The following is a 6,194-nucleotide window of genomic DNA, read 5'->3' as shown; positions in this document are numbered from 1 at the left end:
ATAGAAAAATGGGCACAGGATATGAACAGACACTTCACCAAAGAAGACATTCAGATGGCTAACAAACACATGAAGAAATGTTCAAAATCCCTAGCTCTAGGAGAGATGCAAATCAAAACAACTATGAAATACCATCTCACCCCAGTAAGAATAGCAAAAATTTAATAGAACAGCAAGCAACAAATGCTGGCGAGGTTGTGGAGAAACTGGAACCCTTATTCATTGTTGGTGGGAGTGTAAGATGGTGCAGCTACTGTGGAAAGCGGTATGGCATTTTCTTAAAAAGTTGCAAATTGAGATACCATTTGACCCAGCAATTCCATACCCCAAAGAGATCATAACTGACATCCAAGCAGGTATATGCACACCCATGTTTATCGTGGCTTTGTTCACAATAGCAAGGAGTTGGAAACAACCCAAGTGCCCATCAGCAAATGAATGGATAGAGAAGCTGTGGTATATTCACACAATGAAATACTATGCTGTATTGAAAAACAAGGAACTCGTGCAATATTATTAAAAATGGGTGACCCTGGAAGACATTATGCTGAGGGAAGTAGCTCAGTCACAAAAGGACAAATACTGCATAGTGCTACTGGTGTACAACAGGACTGACCTTGGGGTTGGGGGGGGGGAGACTGAGAAAGATGGGTTTAATAATGTATACTGCATTGAAACAGATGAGGGAGAAAACTATATAAGAGGTATATGTGATTAGGTATTTTTGTCATGATGGGAGTCCAGAATGAAGGCTGCATAGTGGAGTGGACCTGGGGGGAGGGAGTGTAAAACAATGAAAGAATTTTCTTTTACTTCTCCAAGAGGGTAGTGTGCTAGGGGGGAGGGTTGGAAGGGGAGGAAAATTCAACAATAAATGAATGGAAATCCAAAGTCTCTGTAAATTTTCAATGAACTTAATAATAAATTAAAAAAATAAGTGAAACTACACACACGAAAAAGGAATTGTATAGTTGGCTTCAGACCTGATTACAATTGTTGCCAGTATTTTCAATAATTTATGTTGCTTTCTTAAAAAAGACTTCCCTCATTCCTGTACACTGTCAGGAGACCTATAATCTTGTAAAAGCCTGCTTACCTTCTTATAAATTATTACAACTTCAATTGTTGTTTTTGTTATATGCTGTCAAGTTTCCTACAACTCATAGCAACCCTATGTTCAATATCTCTGAAGCCTGCTCTATCTTGAGCCAGTTTCACTGACTCCAATACACTTACCCTTATTGCTCCAGTTACTGTATCAATCCATCTCATTTGGGATCTTCTCTTGTACTGTCTCTCCACCTTGCAAGCATGATGTCCTTCTCCAAGGATTGGTCCCTCCTGGCCACAAACCCAAGGCATGTGAGATGAAGCATCAAAATCCTAGCCTCCAAGGAGAAACTTGGTTTCACCCTCTCCAAGACAGACCTGTTTGTTTTCTTAGCGGTTCATGGTATGTTCAAGACTCTTCTCCAGCATTACAACTCAAAGGCATCCATTCTTCTATCATCCTCAGTCATTATCCAGATCTCTGCTGCATAGCAAGTAATTGTGAAAACCATGGACTGGATCAGGCACACCTTAGTCTCTAGACTGAAATTGTTGCTTCTCAGTGCTCTGAAACATTCCTCTGACAGCAATTCGTCTTTTGATCTGGCTGCTGGTGCCAAGAGTGTTGATTATAGCATCAAGCAAGCTATAACTGTTAACTGCCTCAATCTCTTCTCCATCCATCATGGAACTGCCAATTGGCCCAGTGGTGAGAATCTTTGTCTTCTTGATGTTGAGCTTTAATCCATATTGAAGAATACAGTCCTTGACTTTTTGCAGCAAGCATTTAAGGTCCTCCTCAGTTTCAGGACACAAGGTTGTGTCACTGCATAATGTAGGTTGCTGATGAGTCTTTCTCCAGTTCTGATGCCACATTCCTCCTCATAAAGCCCAGCCTCCCAAATGATCTGTTCTGCATATAGATTGAAAAGGTATAGAGACAGAACACATCCTTGATGCACTCCCTTCCTGATTTTGAACCATGGAGTGTTTCCCTGCTCTGTTCTGAAGAATGCTCCCTGGTCCAAGTATAGGTATCAATTTCAATTACATAAGGAATTATGTGCTTGTTTAATCTTTGTTCTAGTAGGTGAGGGATTAAGTGTGTCTTTATTCACTGCTTTTGTCATTTTTCATATAATGATACTCTACTGGTGTGCACTTGATCCAAGCCATGGTGTATTAAAATGCTTTCTATGTATCAGAAAGTTGGACAAAGTTTTAACCACAGTACTACCAGTACTCCTTTCAATTCCATATGTTGTTGTTATTAGATGCTGCTGCATCAACTATGATTCACAACAACCCTGTGAATAACAGATAGAAACTTTGCCCTTTCTGAGCCATCTTCATGATCTCTGTCATGCTGGACTCCAATACAGCCACTGTTTTGATCCATCTCATAGGGGGTCTTCCTTTAGTTCACTAGCCCTCAGTTTTTACCAGCATAATGTATTTTTTCAAAGTCTCCCCCTCCTGGTAACGTATTCAACATATGCAAAATGAAGATTCACCTCCCTTGTTTCTATGAAGCACCTGATTGCACCTTCTCCAAGACAGGTTTGTTTGTTCCTTTGGCAGTTTGTGACATATTTAATACTCTTAGCCAACACAATTCAAAGACATTGACTCATCTTTGGTCCATCCCATATAGAAAAGAAAAAATATAGCTGTGGTAGTTTTTTCCCTTATACTGGAAAAATCCTTTTCTGAAAGGAAGAAGTCGTCTGAAATAGAGTAAGACTTGTAGAAAAGATTGCTTTAGTAACTCTCTTGACATATACCCCTGGATTTTTCTTAGTAATTATCACATATTCACATATGTGACCGACTTTTCTCTGGTTTAGACAAAAAGGGAATATTTTTAAAACTATGTAAGAGGAATTACTCTTTCACTAACATAGTTAGGTGTCTTTCATGATCTGTTTCTATTTATAAAATGAAGACTAATTTAGAATAACTATTTTGTAGTTTAACAGCGTCCTGTTTTCATTGCATTATTAAATCATGGTACTTCAGGATTAAGATCATCAGAGACTAAGCATAGTGGCTGGATCAATTTTAAGTACTGACATAATATAAGACAGCTATTTATATTTCTGTTTTTTGTCACTTACTGCTTCCTGTTAGTTACAACGATTACTTTGACAAGGAGATGCTAAAGGCTTAGCAATTTTTTCCGGGACTTCAAATATAGTTACCTTTTTCTGGACAATCAATATATGAGAGATGACATATGATGGTCAATGTTTTTATCACATCTTCATAAGAAATGAAATTAGGTGCAAATTCACATATTTTTATTATACATTAATAATCACAGATTTGTAAAGAATTAATAATCTTATTTTAATGTCTTCAAATTGCATATGGTTAATACATAAAGAAAAATAATGTGAGATGTGTCTGGATTTAGTGTTATACATATGTAGCGTAAATGTATTATTAACTTATTTTTTAATTATCAACTATGGTTTCTGCTATCAAGTAGAATATTTTGTAATAGAAAAATTATAATCAAGAAGTTAAAGGTAAAGTTTTCAAATATATTTGTTTTGGACTCATGCTGTTTTTGTTAAGGACCATCAACTCAACTATGATCCATAATAACCCTATGAGCAATGGATCTGATCCTGTCCTGTGCCATTTTCACACTTCCTGACACACTAGAACCCATTGCGCCACTCACCGTGTCAATCTGCTGGGTTGAGGGTCTTCCTCTCCTTCACCAACCATCCACCTTTCCAAGCATCCTGTCCCTCTCCAAGGAATAGCCCCTCCTAGCAACTAGCCCAAAGTTTATAAGGCAAAGTCTCATCATCCTTGCCTCCGAAGAGCACTCTGGAATCCCCCTCTCCAAGACATATTTGTTCTTTGAGCAGCTCATAGGATGTTCAGTGCTCTTCTCCAACACCACAACTCAGAGATATCAATTCTTCCTCTGTCATCCCTGTTTATTATCCCGCTCTCAGGTGATCAGAAAAACCATGACCTTAATCAGACGCACCTCCATCCTCAAACTGAACATCATTACTCCTCAATAACTTGAAGAGATCTCTAACTTCAGACTGTCCCAGTGCAATGTCTCCTGATTTCCTGACTGCAAGTACCAAGGCTGTTAATTGTGGATCCAAGTAAGATGAAGTTGTACAGTTTCAATTTCTTCTCCATCCACCATGATGTTTCCTATCTGTCAAGTGGTAAGTATCTTTGTTTTCTTGACATTGAGAAAACAAATATCTTCATCACCAGGCAAACAGGCCATGGTGTTATATGATAGATGAAGAAAATATTGAGTTTACCAATAAGTTAATCTTCCTTGGATCCACTGTCAACATTAACCCAAGTTTCAGGGCAGCTGTTGCTGAGGAGACAGACATCAACTTCAGCTGTGGCTTTGCTTGTTCAGAGCATTAGATTGGAGGTCTGAGGATTGTTTTGTTTTTGCTCTACAGGGTGCTTATGTCTAAAAAAATAAGGACAGAGAAGTTGTGACTAAATACAACGTGGGAACATGTCTCCATTTGCACAAAAGAAAATGGAAATACTAATGGAGCTTATGAAATTTGAGGAAAGACAATGGATTATTAGTTAATTGCTAGGTGACTTTGATAATTTCTGGTTATGTAGAATATTAATATAACTTTCTGGCTTTGATAATTGGCTGGTTATGTAGAATATTAACACTAATGGGAGGTTGAAACATTTCCCTAAAAGGAGAGCTAATATAATTTAATTTCTGGCTTCTCTTGGAAAATAAGGAAATTCTGACAAGATTCCTTTTATGGAATGATTAATGATTGATTTTGTAAGAAAACAAAATTGGCACAACAAGAGAAATAATAACATAATAAAATGATAGTTTATTAAAATGTGCTTCCATAAAATGTGCTAAGTCTTAAATGTTGCTAGTAACAAATTTTCAGGAAATGGATAGCTCATAAACTCTTTAAAGTATGTCTGAGCACAGAAACAATATGGGAGCCTCTCAGTTCATTTTAGTAAACTTGATGCCAAAATCTAACAAAATTCAAACACAAATTCATTATTGACATCCATCAATTAATTTTAAATAATTCTCAAACATGGTATTAAAAAATTAAACCCAGAAGTATATTCATTTAAAAATGCCCAATATGGATTTATTATTCTAAAATGAAATAGTCTAAAATTAGAAATCAGTATACATAATTTATGAAGATATGGGGAGTTGTACTACTTAATCAAATGCTGTTTGAATCCAACAACAGCTCCAGGGGAGAAAAGGGGCAATCTTCTGGGTCATTTAAAGCCTCAGAAACCCAGTGAAGAATCACCTGTGAGTCAGTAACAATTGGACAACAGTGAGTGAGTGATAGACAATTTATCATGTTACCAGATCAGAGGGGAGTAGAATAGTAGATAATATTGATCAAAACACAATGTTATTGTTGTGGAGTAGGGACCTACTCATAGTTGATCCTCATAGAAAAACCCACTAGCAGGTTTTCTGAGGCTATAAATTGCATGGGAAGCTATTTACCATCTTTCTCTCAAGGAGTGTCTTGTTTCCAACCCCAGAGAGAGGTACCACCTGTGGTTAGCAGTGCAGCTTCCTACAGACTATGTCACCAGAGATGTGAAAAACAACCCATAAGACATAACAAAAACAAAACACCCAGAATAAAATTTATATAGCTTAATGTCTTTTCCTGAGAAATTGTGTGCAAATGTGTCCACACACACCCTCTCCAGAAACATCTCAAACTTGAGCCAACATTGTACTTAATGATTAACCCTAAAGATATTAATGAAACAAAATAAAGATGACAGTGAACATTGTCTGATAGCGTGCCAGAAGATGAGCCCCTAGGGTTGGAAGACACTCAGATTATGACTGGCAAAAATCTGCCACCTCGAAATAGAATCTAGCTGAATGATGTGAATAAAGTAAAGCTTTCACCCAATGAAAGCCTTCATCTGCTGATGTGACACAAAATTAGGATAGCTGCAAACATACACTAATAAGTAGAACATGGAAGATTCATAAGATATGTGAATCTAGCAAAACTGGATGTTGTAGAAAATGAAATAGAATACATAAAAATGGTTACCGTAGGCATTATTAAACTGAGATGCATTAGAGTTGACAATTTAAAAGAAAA

This window comes from Elephantulus edwardii, unplaced genomic scaffold (genome assembly GCF_000299155.1).
Source record: "Elephantulus edwardii isolate Elephantulus edwardi_28Jun2011 unplaced genomic scaffold, EleEdw1.0 scaffold00104, whole genome shotgun sequence".
NCBI classification, from domain to species: Eukaryota; Metazoa; Chordata; class Mammalia; order Macroscelidea; family Macroscelididae; genus Elephantulus; species Elephantulus edwardii.
This window is presented reverse-complemented; position numbering follows the sequence as displayed.